General features: G+C 33.8%; 1 protein-coding gene across 1 annotated transcript in view; it reads left to right on the top strand.

Annotated features, from left to right (window-relative positions):
- Positions 1-3,540: 3,540 nt before the first annotated feature.
- fam49ba (family with sequence similarity 49 member Ba) overlaps positions 3,541-26,604 on the top strand; it is a 43,324-nt gene continuing 20,260 nt past the window's right edge. Inside the window, exon 1 of the mRNA XM_056477372.1 lies at positions 3,541-3,649. The gene's annotated coding sequence lies outside the window, so the exon portion shown is untranslated. The remainder of the gene's footprint in view (positions 3,650-26,604) is intronic.

Below are 26,604 nucleotides of genomic sequence, written 5' to 3'. Positions count from 1 at the left end.
AAATTCATGTATTTTACCATTTATTATGTAGTGTACATAAACTTGTATTATAAAAGTGAACATAAACTTGACTCTGTATTCAGCATCTTTACAGTATCAAACACACTCTTGGCATGGAAAGATGTGGTAAAGTATTTGAATATTCCTTATACTATTTCCTTAAAATCTCCTATTTGGTGTAACCCTGAGCCACTCTCTGCTATTCAGAACACTGATTTTCGACTAAAGGGGATTTTGGAGTTAGATCAGATATTTACCAACAGGAACCTGAAATCATTTCAGTTATTAAAACAGGAATTTATTGACCAAATAACGACCTTAACAAATTTTTGCAACTACGACATTTTCTAGAATCGGCCCTTAAGGATGGCAGAATACGCCTTGATCTTTTTGACATGGAAAAACAATTATATTTATTTTATATATATATTATATATATAAGCTATATATTTTTTACTCCAATGTTATCTAATGTAGGGTGTTCTTCCCTTACCTCCTCGAAAGTTATATGGGAGTAAGATTGTGGAACAAATTTTAGCGGAGAGCAATGGCTTTCAGTCTGTTCTGGCATATTTTTCAAAGGTGACAAACCACGAGCTAGAACAGAAAGAAGATATTTCCTAATGTTTCTCAATGTTGTTTTAAGTGCAAATCCAAAGTTGGTACTGTGATGCTTGTATTCTGGGACTGTAACATGATTAAGACATACTGGGAAGAAAACAACAAATTAGTTCAGAAGATTATTGCCCCATCTCCAGTTATTTATCCTTTGAATTGTAAAATCTACACCTAAGTCATGGACTAGAATCTGTTTGACTTTTGTGCGTATCTAGTTAGAAAATGTTCTTCTGTTGTGGTCCACCCCTAACTTTCCTTTGGTCAATATGTGGATAAGTCATAATGTCAGTTTCTTACCCTTAGAAAAACTGACTTATGACCTTGATTTTTGGCATATCTGGAATCCTCCATGGCAGTTTTTAGACAATATATCTTGAAAGACTTTATTTTATTACATTTATTTTATATATATATATATATATATATATATATATATATATATATATATATATATATATATATATATATATTTATTTATTTTTTGTTATTTTTACTGTTCACAAAAGACTTGAATTACTAGCCGATGGACAATTGTATAATAGATGGCTTTATTATTGTATATGACATGAGACACCTATACAACTGCTCTGTCATTGCAAATCTTTAAATGAATGTTTATAAAAATAAATCAATAAATGTACTAAAAGCATGTATAAAAAGTAATGTTTACATTTTTTTGGTTTGAAATATTTATTAAGGTAGAGCTGTCGCCTCACAGCAAGAAGGTCGCTGGTTCGAGCCTTGGCTGGGTCAGTTGGCATTTTTGTGTGGAGTTTGCATGTTCTCTCCATGTTTGCTTGGGTTTCCTCCGGGTGCTCCAGTTTCCCCCACAAGTCCAAAGACATGCGGTTCAGGTAAATTGGGTAAGCTAAAATTGTCCGTATTGTGTGTGTGTGAATGAGAGTGTATGGATGTTTCCCAGTGATGGGTTGCAGCTGGAAGAGCATCCACTGCGTGAAAACATGTGCTGGATAGGTTGGCGGTTCATTCTGCTGTGGCGACCCCTGATTAATAAAGGGACTAAGCTGAAAAGAAAATGAATGAATGAATGAATATTTATGAAAGTAATTAACTTTAGCTAGTTTCAGAAGAAGCATTTTTCAATTTCATTTATTAAAAATTTTAATAACTAAACTACAATGAATAAATAAATACAAATATTCATATATTTAAAAAAATGCAAACATGAAAAATTCAAGCTGATATAAACTGATTGTAACTGTGATACTAGATTAGCCCTATAAACAGTTGAACATGGATCAGGCCTGTAGCCAGCCTGGGGAAAATGGTGGTTCTTTTTTCTCTAAATGTTTTGCAGTTATTCGCCTTATGTTCTATTTAGTTATGAGGTTCAAATACTATATTTTTACCTGAATTAGCTTTTCAGATGGTCTATATAATCAGATTTTTTGAGGTGCCAAAAAAATAGCTAAATATATAGAATAAAGAAACATGAATTAAGTACTTATTTTTCAAATACAAATTTGGGACATCATATATCATTAGAAAAAAAAGGAGTTAAAGTTTTAAATGGAAAAAGGGTATATTTTGAAAGTTCATGGAAAACAAAAATAGCCTAATTAGTATTAAAATTAACTTTATGGGCTGATTTTGGTGCTTTGAACCCTTTTTGTTTTCTCTTTCAAGAATAAGGTCCAAGAATCAGAATAAAAGTTGAGTTAGTTGTAGTGAAAGACTACTTAACTTTCATCATATTGTATGTTTTCTTGCACAGCTGGATGTTAGACTCATTCATTGGAAGCCTTCAAAGCGGTCAAAATAAGACAAATGAGCTCATGTACGGGACAATACTGGACCTTTTATCAGTGGGGAGTGCGTCTTTCGAACCAGAGCCAGTTGATAATATTTTCAATAATTTAAAATTATTACTTTATTATATTTTGTGCTATTAATAACTTCTCATGCTGAAGATATAAAGCTTAACTTGGATCTGACAAACTGTTTGCCTTTCAAAAAAGTGACATTGACAATCTGACAAACAATACAACTACTGTATTACTAAATGAACATGCAAAATATTACTTATAAATATAATAATTATTTAATATGCTATTAATATTGAAGTTTAATATTAGGTTTCTCGAATATTTAAAATCTTTCAAATGACAGAAATCACACTATGCTTTGGGAATTACAACAAAAAATTTAACATGGAAAACATCAAACATTGATAATACAACTATATTTTAAATAATGTATACTTATTAAAATATTGTTTTTTTCTATTATTAATAACTTCTTATCATGTTATAGATGTAGAGCTTTACTTGGATCTGACAACCTATTTGCCTTTTATAAAAGTGACATTGACAATTATTTCCTCAAAAAGTTAAAAACAATATTTCTAGATCATTTAATTAATTTATATTATTATCAATAATTAACAATGTATGGGGGAATCCGACAAACAAGACTACTGTATTTCTAAATGAACATGTATATTATTTACAGTACAAATGTAAGCATTATTTAATAAGCTATTGATATTATGAAGTTTAATATTAGGTTTCTTGATTATTTTAACACTTTCTAATGAAATACCTATGCTTTGAGAACTACAACAAACCCACAACTTCACCTGTTGTAATGAGTAAGCTATACAAAAAAATAAACCCCAAATAATTCATCATCATCATCATCATCATCATCATCGCTGCTTTGTCGACAACGGGCGCGTTTTGTCGCTTTCCTCGCGCTCAGTCTGTGACCAGCAGCTTATCTGAGCTCAAAACAACATAACTGAAAGCAAAATGATCAAAAACAGATACAAAGACCGCTACTATACGCATAGTAAAACTAGTCTGCTTCCTCTCTCGAAATCAATTCCTTTTATAGATGTAGGCAGAGCCTCTTTAGCGCTCAACCTGCGCGTCAAACGCAACGCTTTTGATGGGCCAATCCGGAAAATGTAGACACACACACACGCCACATCTTCACAATGATCCGCTGAGCAGGGTGTTCTTCAGCGGTTCCCCATATTTACTTTTCTCTCCGTTCACTGAAAATTAAGGTAAGAGTCGTGGATTAACGTGCATTTTGCTTTCCATTATGAGTCTGACACCTGGCGCGAGGTAACGCTTGTTTCTTTCAGCTCACGAGAGTCTCCTAAACTTTAGCCACATTAAATGAAAGTCATGCTCACTCATACTTTAAATATTAGAGATGTGCAATGTTAGTTCAGTATTTGAATTACTTCAGAAAGTGCGTGTGAGGAAACGGCTTTCGCTCAGTTTTCACTTCAGGTGCGTTCTCTTTGTATTAGACAGAGGTCACAGATGCACGTTTTTTGGCGTTATATGTAGCATATTTCCGTTTTGTGTAACTTACACTTGTTTTATGCGCATTTACTTGCTGCTTAGCAAAAACTGAGTGATTTTTTTGGTGATAAAACCGACAGTGCTTATAAGAAGAGAAGCAATGGTGCGAGTTTCCAGACTTCCTCTGTGTTCAAATAGATCATGCCACTTCCTGATTTTGTTTATTCAAAACACCATTTCATTTCACAGCAAGTTCCTACATTTGTCATTCAGCCATGTTCACGTCTAGATTATTCGATGTCTGAAGCCGAACATTTGTTTCTGACACGATTTGTGGCTGTTCATTTAGATGATGTTAGACTTTTTAACATGTTTTGATATGCAAATTGCCAAAATGACCAATTGTGCGGTATATATTAGGAGAAAAAAAACAGTAAACAGGTTTCCCACACTTTTAGGCCAATGAACTTCCATACCTTCTCATGACCTTTCGATATATTTGTGATGATTATATATGACTGTTAAAGATCAATTAGATTCAGGTATTATTTCTAAATAATGATATAGCTTACTAGTTTAACCCTTGTATTAATTTCAACATTTATATGTGATTTTTTGATTTGCAAAATTAACTAAATTTGGATAAAATGTAAACTATCGAACTACTAGATTAGAAGATTAAGCCTTTAATATTAGTTGTTCTTTAGCAGTTCTTTTACAAGTATTTAAAGTAATAATAAATGTCAGTATGTGGTTTTTAAAACCATATTTAACAACTATTTCAGGTAGTTATTAATCATTTTAACCCCTTTTTTACATTTTTACTTTTTCACGCAAATACAGTAGCTTACATAATGTATTGTTTGCTAATGTTTTCATTGTCATGCGAGGAACGCATAACGGTTTTAAGCTCAACCAAAAGTTTAACAACAAATAAAATTGGTCACTTTGCAGAAATATAACTTGTATTATGATTAATATTATTATTATTATTGTGGCTGGAAGGGCATCCGCTGCGTAAAACAAATGCTGGATAAGTTGGCGGTTCATTCCGCTGTGGCGACCCCAGATTAATAAAGGGACTAAGCCAACAAGAAAATGAATGAATAAATGAATTATTATTATTGTTGCGTCACAAGCAAAAAAATAAAATAAAAAGAATTAAAATGTCTTTAAGTTTTAGTTGTTTGACTTTTAGTTGTTGAAATTATCTGTTTGCTTTACTTTCATTTTCTTGCATTTTCATAACTTTGATGATTCAATAATAGTTAACTTTCAAATCTTACAAAATAAATTCACAGCCTACATCAAAATACCTTGTTTGTTTGTTGTTCATGCATGTGTTCATTAGCTCATCTGTATCATGTGGTTGTCCTCCTCCATACGGCCGCTCAACTGTTTGTGAAGTGAAAGGCCACAGGTTTTAATTAGCTGCGTGAACTATAAATATTGACCCAGCAGCTTTCATTAGGACCTAAAGACCAGTGGTCAGCATTAAACTGCTGTATACAGCAATATACAGCTACACACATTATAACACTTACGCAATAAACAGACAAGGCAAATGCAGAGATTACTAATTAGCATATTTCATAAAAATGTATTATAAAAACTGATTTGCAGTTTTGATGGACAAAGACATATTCATGTCAGCTTTGGTAGGTTGACATTGTTTTTTCTCATATGGTTGTTTATATGGAGCCGTTTTGCAGCAATGCCACCTGCAAAGATCTAATCACTGCGAGATGCTGATCAATAGCACAACTCAAACAGCAAAAAGCTACTTGTGACGTCTGCAGTTGTGGAACTATTGGAGCATTCCTGTATTGCAGGGTTTATCTAGTGCAACTTTACATGCCCTTAAGGCATGTGTGACTAACTTAAGCAGTACACCCTTTGCTAAGTAGCTCCTATCAAGGCTTTTGACTAGAATTTCATTCAGCATTTAAAATTGAAAAGAGGTCTGTTGTTTCTATTTAATGTTTTATTTTGGTTTTTGAGGACATGTAGAATCTGTAAACACAAGATTTTAAATAAAATTACAACAAAGTAAGAAATGATTTTGTAAATTAATAGAAAAAGTAGTGAAAGCTCATTACATTTTATTGTACCCTAATTTACATGACCAACTCATAAAATGTATTGTTTTCTAATAACTAAAATGCAGTTAAAGTAATAAAAAAAACACATTTTCAATTCAGAGCAGAGATTACCCCATTAGCAAAGAATTCTGGCCCAGATTTGGCATTAAGCTGGCACAGCAAGCATTCATCTGGCATTGACATACATAAAGTGGGCAAAATATGGCCCGGGTTTGTCAGAGGTGGCACCATCTTTAAGGCTGCACACAAGACTTGGGCCAGATTTAAAATGTTGTATTTGGCCCAGATGTTAAAAATTGATATGTGGGCCACGTAAGTTTGGCCTGTTTTGACCCACATTTAAAATACATTAAAATAATTTTTGAGTAAAGAAAAAAAAAATCTACTAATCAGGTCGCTTTGAGAAAAAGCATGCCTATAGTGTGCGTAATGTGCAGTGCTTCATGGGTTTATTAATTTCATTGCAGTTTTGACGCACCAACCTATCTGGCCCAGTTCAGACCCAGTTATGAGTTATTAACTTGGCTGAGACTTGACCCAGATATAGTATATATTTGGCCCTTGTCTGGAAGCCAGACTTGGTCCAGTCATGTACCGTAATTCACCGTGGAATGTGGGCCAAGCAAAACCTGATTGTGTGGGCTAGAGCTGGGCTAGAGAAATTTTGCTATGTGGTCAAGGTCCAATAATGCAATTTAAAAATATACTGTAAATGAATAGCAAAAAAGTTAAAACCCACAAGTTATGAGGCTTGGACAACTTGGTCAAATTAATTTACAGGTATTTTAGAATAGGTTTAATTTACATTTGTTTGACTTTCTGCAAAAATAGCACACACAGATTAATATGTATGCCATTGACACATGAAAACAATTAGAAAAATGTATTAGTTAAATGCATAAATGTAAATAATGTAAATCAAAACTTTACCAAATTTAGTTCAAGGGCTATAATGCAACTTGAAAATATAAATAAATTGGGGAAAAATCACAAGCTATGCATGATTAACTATACAGTACATAAAATAACACACACACACACACACACACACACACACACACACACACACACACACACACACACACACACACACACACACACACACACACACACACACACACACACACACACACACACACACAGATATTATATCAGGTTATATACACTTACAGTGGTGTAAAATGTATCTGCCCCCTTACAGAATCTTATTTTTTGCATTTTTGTCACACTTTAATGTTCCAGAATCAGTTATTAAGGAAAAACAAAATACAAAACTACGTAGGCCTGTGTGTAAAAAGTGTCCACCCTTCTTCTTAAAACATAGCTTAACTTATCCCACGTAAGTTAACTTTATCTAGTCATGCCCAAGCCTGATTACTGCTACATATATTTTCAGTCTAGAAATCACTTAAATAGGACGTTCATGACAAATTGAAGTAGATCAAAAGATCTTCAAACCCCAGACATTATGCCAAGATCCAAAGAAACTCAAAAACAAATGAGAAAGAAAATAATTGAAATCTACCATTCTGAAAAAGGTTATTAAACCATTTCTAAAGCTTTGGGACCGCAGCAATCCACTACAAGAGCCATTATCTACAAATGGCAAAAACATGGAAAAGGCTGGTCGACTAAAATTATCCCACGAGTGCAGCGACAACTCTTACAAGAGGTCACAAAAGACTCTATAACAACGTCTAAATAACTGCAGGCTTCACTTTCCTGAGTTAAGGACAGTGTTCATGACTCCACCATAAGAAAAAGACTTGGCAAAATGGTTTGTATGGCAGAGTTCCACAATCCTTTTTGCTGAGCAAAAAGTACATAAAGGACTTGTTTAAATTTTGCCAGAAAATACCTTGATGTTCCCCAAGACTTTTGGAAAAAATTCCATGGATTAATGAGATAAAAGTGAACCTTTTGGAAGATGTGGGTTATGTAAAAGTAACACAGCATTTCAGAAAAAGAACATCATACCACACTGTAAAACCCAACAGTCAATTTTATTGTAGTGTAGTTAACTCAAAATTGACTGAAAGTTAATTCTATTCATTTGAAAAGAGTTGAACTCCGTGTTGAAGGTAATGAGTTAATTAAATACTTAATTACTTTAATTTAAATGGAGTAAGTTCACAGTACTCAAATAGATTCGTCTTTTTAACTCAAATTGTTTGTAGCAATCGGTTTCCTTAAACAGTTTGAGTTGCCTGCCTTATTGGGTTTTACAGTACTCAGTTGGTTTGAGTTCTCTTTATTTATCGGGTTTTACTGTGATCAGATTGCTTCAGTTAATGAATTAAGTTCACAGTACTCATTAGGTTTAGTTTTTGAACTTAAATGGTTTGTTGCAATCAGTTTCCTCAAATGGTTTGAGTTACCTTAACTTTTTGGGTTTTACAGTGCAACAGTAAAATGTTGCTGTTGTAGTGATACGGTCTGGGGCTGTTTTGTTGCTTCAGGACCTGGAAGACTTTTTGTAATAAATGGAACCATGAATACAGCTGTCCACCAAAATATCACGAAAGAGAATTTCCGGCCATGTGTCAGTGACCTCAAGCTGAAGTGAACTTGGGATTTGCAGCAGGAAAATAATCCAAAGCACATCAGCAACTTCTGAATGGCTGAAGAAAAACAAAATGAAGACTTTGGAGTGGCCTAAGTCCTGACATGAATCCAATTGAGATGCTGTGGCATGACTTTAAAAAGGCTATTCATGCTTAAACCCTCCAATGTGGCTGAATTACAACAATTTAGCAAAAATGAGTGGGCCAAAATTCCTCCACAGCACTGTAACACACTTTTTACAAGTTATTGAAAATGCTTGATTGTGGTTGTTGCTGCAAAGGGTGGCCAAACCAGTTATTAGTTTTAGAGGAAACAATATTTCACACAGGGCTTTGAAGTTTTGCATTTTGTTTTCCCTTAATAATAGAAACCTTTCAAACTTGCATGATGTGTTTACTTGTGTTATCATTGACTAATATTTAAATTTGTTTGATGATCTGAAGCATTAAAGTGTGACAAACATACTAAAAAATAAGAAACTAGTAAGAGGAAAAGACTTTTTCACACCACTGCATGTATATGTTTAGTGTAGGCTTAAAAATTGTGGTTAATGGTGAGTTTATTCTATCTTGCATGTAGAAGTGTTGTGAAGGAGGGAACCCTTTTTTGTGCTTTTTGAACTTCCTGGTTATGCTTTGTGGTTGTACAGACACAATTTATTGGTCTTCAGACAAACGAATCAACAGAAACTTGACACCTATTTGTGGCTGAAAGTCTTTCTGTTCTTCTAGCTCAAGAGCTGCCAGAGTTACATTCAAATGGGCAGCTTACTTGCATTGCATTTCTTTTCATTATTAATAAGTAAATGGGCATTTGTGTATCACACATAGATTATCGTATTGATCTATTTCCTGAGGCAATGTTGTGGCAAAAAAAGAAGACATTTAGGCACTGTCTAAGAACACAGAGCTTGTGTGTTTTTCAGCAGTACATGTAGAAAATCAGCTCAGGAGGGAACAGAAACACCTGTGCTGTCATGCCACGGGCAGCATGTCCTTACAGGCCCGATAGCTGTGGCTCACGTTAAGGTTTCTCATGTTCCTGCCTGTGGCATTTTTCCATGCTGCTTGGTTTTTTCTGTGGAAGAGCTATAGAGAAGTGAATCCAGCATTTCAGTAGCATGCAGAAGTTGTGTTAGTGAGTGCAGGAAAGCATTTGAGAGAGATAAAGCAAGCTCATGGCTGCAAGCTCAAGTTAACTTTGAGATTTATTTATTTAAAATCCACAGTGTTCCTTTAAAAAGTGGATTTAAGTTGAAATATTTCATCTTGTTAAACTAAATGGATATATTTCTGCTTGTCTTTTCATTTAAAGCTTTAAAAGTAGTCTAAAGCCAAATCCTACTTTTGTTTTTTATGCATTGTGTTGCAGTATGCCGCTAATGTCTGTAAATCAGACACATGATATTTGCAAATGCACAGTTTGTCAGGTGGTTTCATTTATTATATACGTTACACTTGACAAAATAAAATTCACGAGTGCATGTTTTGTCTCGTTTAGATTAACTACAGATTTAATTTATTTATTATTTATTTATTTGGTTTGTTAGTTGTTTTCATAATGTTCAAGTAAAATGATCCAGGTATTTTTTTTTTCATTTTATGTTAAAGGGATAGTTTACCTAAAAATGAACATTTGCTGACCTGAATCCAATTGAGATGCCTTAAAATGAAGATTTATGCTCAAATTCTCCAATGTGGCTAAATTACAACAACTGAAATCATCCAGGTCAATTTCTCATTTCACATTAAAGGGATAGTTCACCCAAACGTGAGCATTTATTGACCTGAATCCAATTGAGAAATCATAAAAAGGAGATTTATGCTCAAACTCTCCAATGTGGCTAAATTACAACATCTGAAATCATCCATGTCATTTTCTCATATTACATTAAAGGAATAGTTCACTTTATTCACATTATTAGCTTTAATACACAGTATAGACAAACAGTTCTTGTGCACAAGTGTAGTGAGCACAAGCTTCTTGTCGCTAGATTACATATGTGCAAGCGCACAATCAGGCGTGATTTCATTTCTTAGAATGAAGTCCTGTCAGTGTCACAGCACACACAGGTTATGTCTATGAGTGGAATTTATAGTAGTTGGTGCTTCTGTTGTCAATCACAGGTAAGAACCGTTTTAGCATTCTCATGCTCGTCACTTCACGCCTGAGTGTGCACTCAAACATGCATCATCTAGTGACCGGAAGCTCATGTTTTAACACTCCAAGAACTATTTACCCAGGCTGTTTAATAAAGCTAATAATTTTGTAAATAAGTTTCAGTTAATTTTTGTATAGACCAATTATTTTTGCTTCATAAAGACTTCAGGGTATCATCAGGGATTGATTTGGACTATTTTTAACGAGTGACCATTGACTTGCATTATACAAATCACGAAGCACCACAGATTCAGTTAAAAATGTATTTGCTGGAAATCTTATAATGGCCCATGCTGTGGTTAAATTTAAAACAACATCAAAATCTGTAAATAAACTTTAAAACATTAAAAGCTAAAGGATAAATGATACAGATTTATTTTCAGAACCCTCTTTGCTTATCCTTACAAAGGGTGCCAATAATTTTAACCATGATTGTGTGTGGTGTGTATGGGCTTGGAACGATAACCGTTTTCAAGGTATACTGCGGTCAAGGTTTTAAAACCGGTAACATTTTCTGTTATACCGTTCCTACGGTATATGTTAAAAACAAAAAATTTTATTTATTTTTTTTTTTTTTTTAGTTTTTTAGGACAACATTATCTGTATTTTTGACACTAATAAAGACAGCAAAAGTCAATGATTCATTAGAATTATTTAGCCTGACATGTTTATTGTTCCAAAATACTTTAAATGTTTCTCAAAGTAAAATATATTGGCTGCGTCCAAAATCTACTCAGTAGGTACTGCATTTCAATTTAGATTTACTACTCGACCGATTAAAAAAATGTACGTTCTATATAGTATTAATGTGAGTAGTATGAATAGAGCTTGGACGTACTATGGATGCCGTTTTGTCATCATCACGTGACACACCCGCTTCACTCCCATTCATGAATTCTCTCATGATGCATCATGGGATAGCGAAGCATCCATCAGATGCGCACTTGAGAATCTCGATGTAAGTAGTAGGTCATCCACGTACTTCTCGCATACTGTTTTTTGAATTCTATGACTTCGGACATACTACTCTGCTCACATACTGTTTTTAGCATACTGTATCGTATGGAAATATGCGAGTTTGGAACTTCGAATGCAGCCATCGTGTTTAAAGCAGAAAAAAATCTTGTTTTTACCCAGACATTTAAAAAATATATATTTTAGAGCAGTAATCACAATACCGTGAATTGTGATATTTTTATCAAGGTTATCATACCGTTCGAAACTTACACCAGCCAATGCCTATCATGTGTATAAATGTATACATTTCAAGTTGATGGATTTTGTATTAATTTGGTTATTAAGTTTGTATTAGGTTATAGTATTTGGCACTTTGTCTTATTTATCTTTACAAAAGTTTTGGTTTTTGTATTAAGATTTTTATTTTTGGTGATGAAATTTGTCTCAGATTTGGGCTTTGCGGCTTAATTACAGGTCACTGTGGTATGTTTCATATAAAGAGCAGTCACTGGAGCCGTTTACCTTTTCAAAGGGCACACCTTTGTACCTAACAGATCCACATAGATACCATGAAGGTATACATTTGTAATTTTTGTCTGCTAATTTGTATCTTTAAAGGACCAATGTCGACCTGTTGGTTGGTTGGTTAAGGTGTAAGGGAGGGTCAACAGCGTAATTATAGTGTAATTACAAATATTAATAACAGATGTAATTACGTGCAGGTATTTAATCCAGTATAAGTACAATGTAACATCATGTATTTAAACAATAAGTACATTGTAACGAATGATTAATTTCAGTGAAAGTACATATTATTTAGGACCACTTAATTTAAAGTAGGACGGAATTTTGTTGTGGTTCTAATTGATCAAAATAAATTTTAGATATTTTCCACAAAACAAATACTCATCTCTGCACCAATAAAAAAAAATTAAAGGTAAATGAAGTTGTGCTATATAACTAAACAAACGTTTTCTCATTCTTACAATTTTGGGTTTTGTGTGTTCCTGAATATGCTGAATGATCGGATACCGTAAAAGCGTGTGGATGTTTGTTAAATGGAAAGTTCACCCAAAATTAACAATTTTTCACCATTAACTCATCCTCAAGTGGTTCTAAACTTAGATTTTTTATTCATCTGTTAAACACGAACCAATATATTCTGAAAAATGTTGTAAAAAAGAAGCAAATGACATCAATAGTCGAGCTAAAGATAATACTATAGATGTTAATGGCTGTTTTCTTCAGTATATCATCCTTTGAGTTTAACAGATGAAAGAAATTTAAACCGGTTTGGAACAAGTGGAAGATGAGTAAATTATGACAGAATATTATCTCTTGAAGGGCCCTGAGCTTTGCCATTTTCAGACCTAGACAGACAGTCTTGCACACTATAAAACATGCTAGCAGTGAGTCTTGTGTGAAAAGCAAACGTCAAACTGTCTCTCATCTAAGTTCATGGCGAAAATACTACTGCCTGTGAGACTGTAAACAACATCACTGAATAATAACAAGAAACAGATCGAGATTACTGTCTATCGAGAAGATCTAACAAAATTACATGTGTCTGGTCTGAATATATCAAACATTATTGCGGATGAGACATAAATCTTCTGGCTCTTCCTGGTGTTGACAGCAGATTGTAGCTGCCTGTCACAGTGAGATTTATTGAAACGCAATCTGCGCAATAAATATTATCTAAATGGAAAATTATCTTAAGCTAAGAGAAGAAAGAAGTGCGTAAATAATTCTTGTGTTGTCTCGCAGCAGACGTGTCAAACCATCATTTCTGCTTCTAAATAACACCCTAAAAGGAGAAGACACTCATAGATGTCTCTTATAAATATACAATGCTTTTTAAAGTGAAGCACATGAAAATGACCAAGATTAAGGCCTCATCATGTTTTTTATTTATTTATTTTACATTTTTAATAAATGTGTTACAAAGTAAGTTTTCTATTTATCAAATTGTAATTTTCCATAGACCACAAATTTATTTAATGTCTTTAATTGTTTTTATTTTATAAGTGTAATTTAAATAAAAACATTATTATGACTCAATATATTACCATTATATATGACCATTAATTGTTTTAAAATAACTATTTATTTAATTGGTTTATAATAACTATTTAAGATTGTTCAAAAATAAATGAAAAAAAAAATATTATATACATACATATATACATGCATACATATACAGTTGAAGTCAGAAGATTTATTAGCCCCCCTGTTTATTATTTTTTTTACCCAATTTCTGTTTAATGGAGATTTTTTTTTAGCACCTTTCTAAACATAATCGTTTTAATAACTCATTTCTAATAACTGATTTCTTTTATCTTTGCCTGGATGACAGTAAATAATATTTGACTAGATATTTTTAAGACACTTCTATACAGCTTAAAGTGATATTTAAAGGCTTAATTAGATTAATTAGGTTAACTAGGCAGGTTAGGGCAATTAGGCAAGTTATTGTATAACGATGGTTTGTTCTGTAGACTACCGAAAAAAATTACAGCTTAAAGTGTCTAATAATTTTGTCCTTAAAATGGTGTTTAAAAAATTAAAAACTGCTTTTATTCTAGCCGAAATAAAACAAATAAGACTTTCTCCAGAAGAAATACATATACATATTAATTTTATTTACTGTTACTACCGTTATTTCTTGCTGTTTAGCTTTTTATTTATTTCTCTTGTATTAAATCTGTGAAAAATATAACCATTACATGGTCAAGTACACTGAAAAAAATGATTCAAAGATGATTCCTTGGATTTACTCAATTTTTTTACGTTAAGTGTTTGTAAACAATTTATTTGGGCTGAATTTAAACAAACAAATTAAGTTTGCAACAGTTTTGCATGCAACACTTTTTTCAGTGTACATAATAGTGTTGTATACTATAAATTGTTCATAAATTATAATTGTTTAAATTGTACATAAGTAATGTGTATTTATCAGGCCCGTAGCATTAATAACCAACATTTTAAGCACTATTATAACTGAAATAGATTATCGGATGGTCATCATAACCAAAAAAAGTACATTTGAAAATTCATGGATGACAACAATAGCCAAAATAGTATTCAAATAAATTTTAATATGGGTTGCTTTTGGTGCTTCAAACCTACTCATGGGTCTTTTTTTTTTTAAGAATAAGATCCAAGATCTAGAATAAAAGTTACTTGTAAAATATTTTCTCTATTAAAAAATAGCTGCGAAAGATGACTTCACTTACATCAGATTATGTTTTCTTGCACAGCTGAATTACATTTTTCAATTCAATTTTATTTATAATGCACTTTAAAACAACATAGTAGACCAAAGTGCTGACAACAGAGAGTAAAACAAAGCGTAGCACATACTTTAAAATACAAATAAACATTCAATGCCAACATCTCGCGCCGTGCTCAAAAAGCCAAATTGAGCAAGCGAGTTTTAAGAAGAGATTTAAAAGTAGTAATGGAAGAGGCTTGTCTAATATACAACGGCAACCCATTCCACAATTTAGGTGTGGCCACAGCAAATCCCCATCCCCTCTGAGCTTTCGACTGGTCCAGGGCACACCCAGAGGGATCTGGTTGGCTGACCTGAGCGAAGGAGAAGGTGTGCATTGGCCAAAACTGATTAACTCAACTCACCACAGCCAACAGAGGATTCCACTATTTCACTATTTATGATGGCATAGCAGTCAAAATAGGATAAATGAGCTCCCACCTGAACCCCCCTGGCTATGGGCCTGTTTATTATAGCAACATTTATATATTTAGAGCACTGTCATATTGACAAAGTTATCAGCTTCTATGTTAGGTTTAAAAAAAATTGCATTGTTGTGGTTAACATCTAACAGGACTTAAAACAACTGTTACATACGGGTCGGGACAACGGAGATGCTGATCAATGTGTAGTTTAATAAACAAGAGTAGTCAGGCAGGCAACGGGTAAACAGGTACAAACTGGAGCATGAGGGAAATCCAGAGAATGTGATCACAATAACAGGCAAATGGTCAGAACAGGCTTTAAAACAGCATAAACAATAAAACAAACAAGGGTCCAAAAACACGGGAAGAAAGGGAAAACACTTTGTAATGCTAACAGTGAACAAAACTCAGCAAAGTTTGTGTGAAAGTGTGGTGTGTATATATAGTCCAGGTAATCAATGAAGATGAGTTTCAGTTGTGTGTGTGTCAGTGTCCAGATGTCTGTCAGATACGGCAGGAGTGATTGGAGCAATGATTTCTGTGATTTGTAGTTTGGTTCAGTTGCAGAATTGTATTTTTCCAGTGATCCACAACTGCTAGATCATTGGTAATCATAACAATAGCATTAACATAACTGTTGTGTTTTCTCAAAGCTCTCATTCAGATTTTTTTATTTATCTTATTTCAATCTCAATAAACACTGATGCTTGCAGACATATAATAACTACATTATTTAAGGGCATTCATTATGACATGGATAGGATGAAACTTATGTTTCTTTTTTTAATATTAAGATAATCTCTTTGAAATCTAAATGTAAATTTTCTTATTAAACACTCCCTCACCTGAACTTGCCGCAAGTGAGATGGAGGAAAAATGAAAGCACACCAGCAGCAGCAAGGAAAAATCAGATGCTCAAGACAAAATCTTTCAAATAATGACATAGAATAAATAGCAAACATATGACAGAGGTTTGTGATACAACAATTACAGTGAAGCCTTAAAAAATCCCTATTTTCCACGGAGCGACACAAATCAGCACAGCTGAGTAGTGGATGGGCACAAACAAAAAAAAAATTTTTGTATATTTTTTCTTGTAAAAAATGTATTTTTGAAATTTAATTTCGTTTGGTATGAATTGTTTCCTAATTTGAATATATTTTTTTCATCAGTTATCTACTAGATAAACAAGAATAACGAATAACATTTGAGGTGACGTGCTTCAAAAACAGCCATGCTTCAGCGGCAAAAGAACAAGCTGGTTTGTTATATAAAATCTAGTCTAAATAAAATTAAAGTGAAATATTTACAGTTTCAGAGAAGCCTATATTAAACTGTTCTCACTATTAATGACAAATTTGAATAAGCAGGACATACTTTAACAATGTATTCACAGCACTGAAAATGTTCCCAGATTACCTCTGAAGAAAAAACTCTGTTGGAAGGATGAGAGAACTCTGAAACTCGTTGTGATAATGGAGATGTCTGCACATTTGTGCCAGTCTGTCAGATAAAATTGCTTAAAACACCTTACTATTTTAGAAAAGGTAGTTAAAATTTGCACAACCAATGATTGATCTCATTCACCCAAGACCCACCCATGAGTAAATATGCAGCCTATTTTTTTGATTAATGACCAGCGGATTAACGGCAGCACCCGCTGAGATGATGTGCTCCTATGTGTCCAGTTTCACCCACGTGACGGAACTCGTCTTGTAGAATAGGGCAAAAATTAAACATGCTGGGCTTGTTGATGTCGGCAATGATGTAGTGAGGCGTCACAGACATGGTGTATCGGTTGTCGTGAACTATGTCACATTACACAAGAAGAAAACGATTGAATTTTGTGTCACAATGCCCATTTGTTATTTAAAAATCCCCACAACACCCTACGTCAAGGAAATCATGCCGAAAACGTGACAAATGTGTGTGATCTGAATAGTGCTTAATACATCTTTATTATATTAACATTCATATATTTACTATGTTGTTTATCATATTTTTGGCCATATTTATTTATTTATTTATTTTAATATATGAAATGTATTTGATGAACAATGATTTAGTTCATATAGTAGTAAAAAAAAACATTTTATTAATATTTTTTTTATATTATTTTAACATTTTTATTGCAAGGAAAATAGCATTATTTCTGATAGGGGCTTAACAATTAGTCATAATTTTAAAAACATTGCAAAGTGTTTTACATTTTTCCTCAACACATTTTGACGTGTTTTTTTAAGCCAGCATTTTCCTTTACAACAAAAGCTTTTTTTCATTTGCTTTTGTAAATAAAAATGACAGTGAGTGAATTGCTTGCATTGAAAGTAGACCTCAGCACCCTGTTTGTTGCCGCAATGCTAATATAAGAATATATTAACGAGTGGGTCTGTGAGTGGAGCAGACGGTGATGTGAGGTGAGAAGGGCGAGGTGCTGCATTGCATCTGCCCTGACACTGCACCTCATGTCCACCAGGAGGCAGTAAAACCCTTTCATTTCCACTGTCTGCGCACATACTGTATACTGTCTGTAACCCTCCTGCTACGAAGCAGAAATGAAACAGTATTTCTGTAGCTTTGTCAAGGTCACTCCAACTTGACGCCTCATACCCTGCTCTTAATATTTAAAATGAAGACAGACACAGTTTCACATGCGAGGTCATGTGAAGCTTCGGATGGAAACGTCTGCTTGGAGGTGTGAATGTTCATTGACAGCTCTGCGTGCTTCAGGGTGTTGTGTCTGCATCTCTTCTGTCTCTTCGGGCTCGTGCTCACACAAGGGATCAGATATGTGCGTTTGTTCACAGGTTCATGTAAAGTTCAGTTAAGCTTCAGATGCAGGTCTGAGAGATGCAGATCTACAGCAGACTAAGCCATATCACAGAAACAGTGAATCTAGTGTGGATATAGTTTAATGTCATGATGCAGCAGCCGTTTGACGTTACTTGATTAAGTCTCTGTGTGCTGTACTGTGGCTTATGAAGGTGCAAATGTCATGCACTGGAGGAGTGAGTGAGTGTGTTCTGTCACAGCTGGTCAGTCCTGCATGCTTGTGTATAGAGTAGACAGAGTGTATGTCCAGGACACACGCGTGTCTCTCATTCCCATCTTATGACATCAAACTCTGGGTTTCTGGGGCTGCCTGAATTTAGTAAAAGTTAAATATAACCTTGAATATTGTTATATGTGGTATGTGTACAAATATAGAAATACAACTAATTTGTTTAGTTTTTATTTGCCATGATGACTAATATGAAGACATGATGATGTTTTACTATATTAGTATTCTCAGCTTTAAGTGTGATGTAAAGGCTTAACTAGGTTAATTGGGCAATTCTTGGACAACAGTGGTTTAATTTCTGCTGTCTTCATTAGTTTCAAAACACAGAACCTGAAAAGGGGTCTTTGAATATCTTTTTTGAAATAAATAGCAAGCCACTGCACTGTTCAGGCTCATAGCATGCTTGGATGTTGGTGTATAATACTAACTATTGATGAGGAGGGTCATTTGCCGCTGGAGATTCTGTTGATCTAAATAAAAGAAATAAAATATTGTCTTTGACAACACGTAAAAAAGCGTACATGCGTATACGAACAGTACACTGTAAAACCCAACAGTCAACTTTATCAAATGAAATGAGTGTAGTTAACTCAAAATTGACTGAAAGTTAATTCTACTCATTTGAAAAGAGTTTTGAACTTGGTGTTGAAGGTAATGAGTTCATTAAATATCTCATTACTTCAACTTTAATGGGGTAAGTTCACAATACTCATATAGATTAGTTTTTAACTCAAATGGTTTGTAGCAATCGGTTTCCTCAAACAGTTTGAGTTGCCTTAATTTATTGGGTTTTACTGTACTTAGTTGATTTGAGTTCTCTTCATTTATCAGCTTTTACAGTGCTCAAATTGCTTTGTTTACTCAAATAGATTAAGTTCACAGTACTCATTACGATTAATTTTTGAACTTAAATGGTTTGTTGCAATGTGTCCTCAAACGGTTTATGTTACCTTAACTTCTTGGGTTTTACAGTGTATAACAGAAAAACTTTTGTGATTTTAAAACCGTGACAATTCTACACCCAGGTAAACCTTAAAACCGGTGAATGTCCCATCATGGCTAGTGGCGACACCTGATAAATCGGGGACTAAGCCAAAACTAGGGCCCGCGGGCCAAAGCTGGCCCATGATAGCCTTTGATTTTACCCACCATTCCATTTGACAAGAGAGGGAGAGAATTAAGAGAGGGAGGATGGTTTAGAGACTGTAATTTAATGTAACCTTTTTTTGTTTGTTTGTTTTATTGCTGAGCTACAAAAAACTAAATGAAATATGTAACGTAAATGAATCAGATTTTTTTAAATGTACGTACTGTCACCCGATGGACAGACAACAATGCCGAGACATCAATGAGCAAATGAAGGCAACGGTAGATTCTGCTTAGTGTATTCAGCATTGAACTCCACTGTGTTATAAATGTTTTTTTTATTGTAATAAACTATCATTTAAAATTATACTGCATTAGTTAATATGATATAGAGTAGTGTTTTCAATTTCTTTATAAACTTTCGGCCCACGGCTCTCAATGAGATTTGGTTTTCGGCCCTTCATACTAAAAAGTTTGGGCACCCGTGGACTAAGTCAAAGGATGGTGAGTGAGGGTTTTTTCTGTAGCTATTTGAAAAAAACACATAATTTCTTTAGAGTTTTATAATATTGACCTTTAAATTTATTTTAAAAAATTAATTTATTTCAGTCAAAAGCTAAAAGAAATGAGACTTTCTTTGGAAAAATAAATATTATAGGTAATTACTAAACATCACTTATGAAATCTTTGAAAATAATCAACATTTCACTGGAGGGCTAATAATAATACAAGAAAGACAAAAATACAATAAATATGTAGGCCTTGGGCGATAAATTATATTAAATTGATTAAATTCATGTCAAAAACAATGATAAGCTTTAGACTTTTTCACTCTATATTTATCTAAAAGCCAAACACACAGCGGAAATGTGCAACAATGGGAATCAAAGTGTGATGACATTAGAGATGCACCAAATTTTCGAGCACTTAAAATTTTACGGCCGAAAATGTTGTGCCATTTAATGGACCCTCTAGTTTTTGTTGCTTCAGTCATTGTTGGGGTACTCTTTTATATCTGGATGCATTAACTTATATCAAAATATATATCATTATAGTTCAATATGAAAAACAATTATCGAGATTGCTATTTTGCCATATTGCCCAGCCCTATAAACATGTATATATGTGTGATTGTTATTATATTCATTCATTCATTCATTTTCCTTCGGCTTAGTCCCTTTATTCATCAGGGGTCGCCACAGCAAAATGAACCGCCAACTTATACAGCATATGTTTTACACAGCGAATGCCTTTCCAGCTGCAACCCAGTACTGGAAAATGCCCATATACACTCATTCACAAACATATACTAAGGACAATTTAGTTTATTCAGTACACCTATAGCGCATGTCTTTGGACTGTGGGGGAAACTGGAGCACCCAGAGGAAACCCACATGAACACGGGGAGAACATGCAAACTCCACCCAGAAATGCCAACTGACCCAGCCGGGACTCAACCCAGCAACCTTCTTGCTGTGAGGCGAAAGTGCTAACCGCTGAGCCCCCATGTCGCTCTACCTTACTATATATATCCATCTTAAATATAAATATATTTATAGTACGAGCCTGTTTAATGCTTGATTCTGATTGGTCGATGAGCATTCTAAAGTGAGAAACTATATTCAGATAAACGGACTATAAAGCGTTTTTGTGTCTTGACAGTTTTACTGTTTCATCGTTGAGAAAAACCTGACGCATCAAATTCAGCATCCAAACTTTAGGTGTGGTAACTGTAGTAAAACTTTTTAATGATTTGAAACTAATGAGTCTCATGTACAGCTGAAGTCAGAATTATTAGCCTCCCTTTGAATTTTTGTTTCTTTAAAAAAAAAAAAAAAATTCCCAAATGATGTTTAACAGAGCAAGGAAATTTTCACAGTATGTCTAATAATATTATTTCTTCTGGAGAAAGTCTTATTTGTTTTATTTCGGCTAGAATAAAAGCAGTTTTTAATTTTTTACAATTAAATTAGTTTATTACCCCCTTTAAGCTATATTTATTTTTAATAGTTTACAGAACAAACCATTATTACACAATAACTTGCCTAATTACCCTAACCTGCCTAGTTAACCTAATTAACCTAGTTAAGCCCTTAATTGTCACTTTAAGCTATATAGAAGTGTCTTGAAAAATATCTAGTCAAATATTATTTACTGTCATCATGGCAAAGATAAAATAAATCAGTTATTAGAGATGAGTTATTAAAACTATTATGTTTTGGGGAATTGGGGAAAAAAATAAACAGGGGGGCTAATAATTCAGCGGAGCTAATAATTCTGACTTCAACTGTATATATTCTAGTTTTTTATTAGCATTTATTTATTATTATTTAATATACCCTACTTGAACAATGAATCATAAATGAATTATAAATGGTTATATTGTACAGTCCATTATATATTTATACACAGTATACTAAATATCTCTGTTAAATTTCCTCATTCATCACTAGAGGTTGTTAGCTGAATTAATTTCATTTCTAAGGTAAGGCTGATTCAGTGTCTGTCTGTGTGTGTGTGTGTGTCTGCCGTGGGGACTCTGCAGTGAATCCGCCCGTGTGTCTCCTCCATGCTGGGGTTAATGTTAACCCAGAGTGACGTGGCGGTGCAGGAATCTGGGTCAGGAGGAGCGAGTGCCGTCTGCACTGCCGCAGAGCTGCTGCCCCTCCTCTCGGCTGCTCTGCTGGACTCTGATTGGCTGGTTGTAGTGTAGTAGTAGAGCTGAAAACACGTGGTGGAACATGTGGCTGAATGAGTGCTGCAGTGAGGAGCTGCATTCACACACACCCATCATCTAAAACACCCCATCTCTCTCTCCGATCACCTCCACTGCTGTAAACCCACACACATGATGCTGATAACAGGATTTGGGATATTAAGCTCATACCTTAATATCATAGCCTAATTTAAAGCTAGAGTTTTTTTTCTTTTGTTTAATTTTTTTTTCTTCATGTTAAGATGTTAGATTATCATATTCCTTATTAAGATTAAGGGCAGAAAAATAAAATCATATTTTCAAACAACCTAAAAGAAATGAAATTTTATTCTGTTATTATTTTTATTTATTATATTATTAAATGTATTATATTTTAATTAAATGTATTATATTTTAATTAAATTGCAATAATTGAAAGTATTGCAAATAATTTGTATAATTATTATAATTATTTAATATGGACAATTAATTACTGCTAATTAATCTTTGAATAATACAAAGATAAAATATTCAAGTTTATAAATATTGTAGTTATTGATGTATTTGGGTTTTGTGTAATTATGTTTAAATTTATTTCTGTATAATGACCCAGTTCTGTTAATTATTTAATTACCATAAAATTAACACAATTTATATATCAATTAAAAAAATATATTTTTTATAAATTAGATTGCTCAACTTTTAAACAATCTAAAAGAAATGGTTTTTATATTATATTATTAAATATAATATTTTTCTGAATTAAATTACAATAATTAATAGTATTGCAAATTATTTAATATGTACAATTAATTACTGCTAATTAGTGTCTGAAATAATACAAAGATAAAATATGAATATATATATATGTTTATGAATATTGTAGTTGTATTTATGTGTGTTTTTGTGTATGTTTAAATTTAATTCTGTATATAAATAATTACCCAATTCTGTTAATTATTTACCATAAAATGTATTACCCAATTAATATATAAATTTTTAATGTGTTATTAAAATTAGATTGATTTGTAGTTTTTAAGCTCAACTTTTAAACTCATCTTGTAGTAAAATCCTTGCTCAGCTTGCTTTGCTTTTGATAAGTTTGTCTATTTATAATTTAAATGTATTTTAAATAGTGCTAGATGAAATGACATTTAGAAATGTTTAGGAACATCTTTAAAGGTTTACTCAGTCAAACTGTTCCACTTTTCTCCCTAATTTAGCCACGTCTCTTTTTCTTCGTATTGCTGAACTCATGATTAATTTATTCAAGCACTTTTGAAGTCCCGTTGAGTGCTCCTTTACTCTGCCGCTATTGGCTGACGGCACATTTTGGCTTGGAAAATATTTTTGGGCTCCATGGAAACAGCAGAATGTTCTGTCTCCCTCCTCAGCCAATAGAATTGCAGGGTGTGTGTGTTATAGTCAAATGAGCCACCTCAGTTCAGATGGTCCCATCCCCCCCAAAAAAACTGAGGGGTGTAAAGCTGACAGGAGGCTTAGCGGTTCAAGACAGATCAAGACAGCACTGCTTATTTAGTCCCTTCGGTTGCTTAAATCCTGAATGCCAAGATATAAAGACACCCCCGCTCGCTGTACTGTAGGTCAGTGAGACGCCAAGCGGAGCAACCCATTTACCTACTTTCAGAGGAGACGCAAAGTCCTTCAAAGATATAAACAAACTTTCTCTTCAGGCCTTGGTCTTTAATAATATTGATGTTCTTCTTGTTGTGTGTGTTTTTTTGATGATGTTATTTTATCTGTGACTCACTGCAGGAGCACTGAGCTCAGAGTGATGAATAAGAATGAGAGTGTGCTCTTTTCAGGGAACATATGATTCCTCTTACCAGTGTTTAGCCCTCAGCTTGTACGGAGGGGAACTTTCCTGACAGATTTGGATTGTAGACAATAATCAGAAGTACAATATATTGCATTAACGAAAGTGTGTTATTATTTTCATAGGCAAGATAAAGTGAATAATTCATAATTATTTAAACTTTATGAGTGCCTTTTCAGAATATTCAGATGGTTGTTTAAATTTTTTTTTTTTATTATTTACCGTTATGAACATTTTTTAATGCTATTCTGACCTTTAGCATGTCTGTTTGATTGTGTTGTTTATTAGTCTTCATTGGAATAGTATTTGTTAAGACTTTAGAAGTAGGGATGTCCCGATCAGGTTGTTTTGCCTTCAAGTCCGAATCATTGATTTTGAGTATCTACCGATACCGAAACCTGATCCGATACTTCTATAATACATAAAAAAAGAATAAAAAAGTGCGAAGAAACATATCCAGCATCCTTATTTTTCATTTAATTCACCTTATTTTAACATTCAACAACTGTTTACAAACAGAGCTCTTCTGTGAGGTAGTTTGAACAATCAAGTAATAAGCATATAATAATAAGCAAGTAATAAACGTATATTCTTCACTTTTTGACTTTAGTGCAACAGTAAATATTTAAAAAAATCTAATATAAAAACAAATAGCTCCTTAACTTAAAACACCCGCCAAGTTTACATATCTCACAATTTGCTAGGGCAATGTTGTCGTCATCAACTTTATAATACCCCCAGACTGCAGACATACTCATGTTTTTCTCTTCAAACTGCTTCCGCATCCTGATCAGGAGGTAACATCCGATTAGGAATGGATCTGGACATCCCTATTAAGAAGTCTCTGTTTGTTTTCATTGATTAAGTAGTCTAAACTAGGGGTGCCCAGACCTTTTTGTATGAGGGACCAAAAACCAAGCATCATTGAGAACCGTAGGCTGAAAGTTTATAAATAAATCAAAAGCATTACTTTAAATCACATTAACTAATGCAGTATAATTTTTAATAATGTCTTATTAAAATATAAAAAAAGAACAAGAGTGGAGTTCAATGCTGAATACACTATACTCAAGCAGAATCTGCCTTTACCTTAATTTGCTATGTCTCTGCATTGTTCTCTATACATCGGGTGATCGGGGTTATTTACAAGATTTCATTGAAACACATCATATTTCAGTTATTTTTTTTTTAGCAAACAAACAAACAAACAAAGGTTACATTAAATTAGAAATTACAGTCTCTAAAACATTCTCCCTTTCTTTATTCTCCCTGTCTTCTCAGATGGCATGGTGGGCCAAATCAAAGGTTACCACAGGCCAACTTTGGCCCGCAAGCCCTAGTTTGGGCATCTCTGATCTGAACTGAGAGTGACAATTACAATGTAGTTTTAAAAAGATGCCTAAAAACATATGAATCTTTGGCAATATTCAGTTAGTGATTCATTAAAAGGATAGTTCAACCAAAAATCTTTATTTACTGTACATTCATAGTAAGAACAAATGGCAACATACTTCAAAGCATGCTATTTAGTGTTCAGCAAAGGATAAAAACTCAAATAGATTTGAACCAAGTGATGGGCACGCAAAGGATGACCGAATTGCAATTTTTGGCTGAATTATCCTTACGTTTTTTTTTTTTTAATGGAGCTAATAACATTCAGATATTTTTTACTTATTTTATTTAATGCCTTAACTACCAGCTACTAATGATAGGCTGTAAATTTAAATATTATTCTCTAATAATCTTTTTCCAGGGAAGCACAGTGGCTCAGTGGTTAGCACTGTCACCTCACAGTAAGAAAGTCGCTGGTTTGAGTCCCGACTGGGCCAGTTGGCGTTTCTATGTGGAGTTTGCATGTTCTCACCATGTTTGCATGGGTTTCGTCTGGGTGCTCTGGTTTTCCCCACAGTCCAAAATCATGCACTATAGGTGAATTGGGTAAAAAAAAAACGGCCATTATGTGTGAATGGGAGAGTGTATGGGTGTTTCCCAGTGCTGGGTTATGACTGGAATGGCATCCGCTGCATAAAACATATGCTGGAATAGTTGGTGGTTCATTCTGCTGTGCAAAAATGAATAAATGAATCTTTTTCCAATTAATTTTTTAAAACATTGTACTCTGAAACAATTTTTGTAGCTCACAGGTTGTCAGTATCATTATAATAATAATACCATATAATATGATAAAAGCTTCAGAAATGATTGCAAGCAGAAAATGTGAAGGCGTCATACAGTATGTCAATGTGAAGGCCTGTGACTGCTAGAGGGCGTCATGATCCTGCAGTAGATCAGCATTAGTTCTCAGCATCAGCATCAGTCTTCTTCTCACCTGCACTGAATCTGGCCTGCGTGCGGTTAATGCTGCAGTGTTCAGGTCTCTCCTGATTTTCTGCACTGCCTCGAGCAGATGTTCTTGCTCACACTCATGTGTTTGGCCAGATGTTGCTGTCATGAGCACAGGTGCCGCTGGTCTTTATGCAAACTGAGTCAACCTGAATGTGCTCTTGTGTCTGAGGGCAAATCAAATGGTGCATAAACTTCATTGA

Source organism: Danio aesculapii, chromosome 2 (assembly GCF_903798145.1).
Source record: "Danio aesculapii chromosome 2, fDanAes4.1, whole genome shotgun sequence".
Classification (NCBI taxonomy): Eukaryota; Metazoa; Chordata; class Actinopteri; order Cypriniformes; family Danionidae; genus Danio; species Danio aesculapii.
The sequence above is the reverse complement of the archived record's forward strand: the minus strand, read 5'-3'. Positions and strand labels throughout refer to the sequence as shown.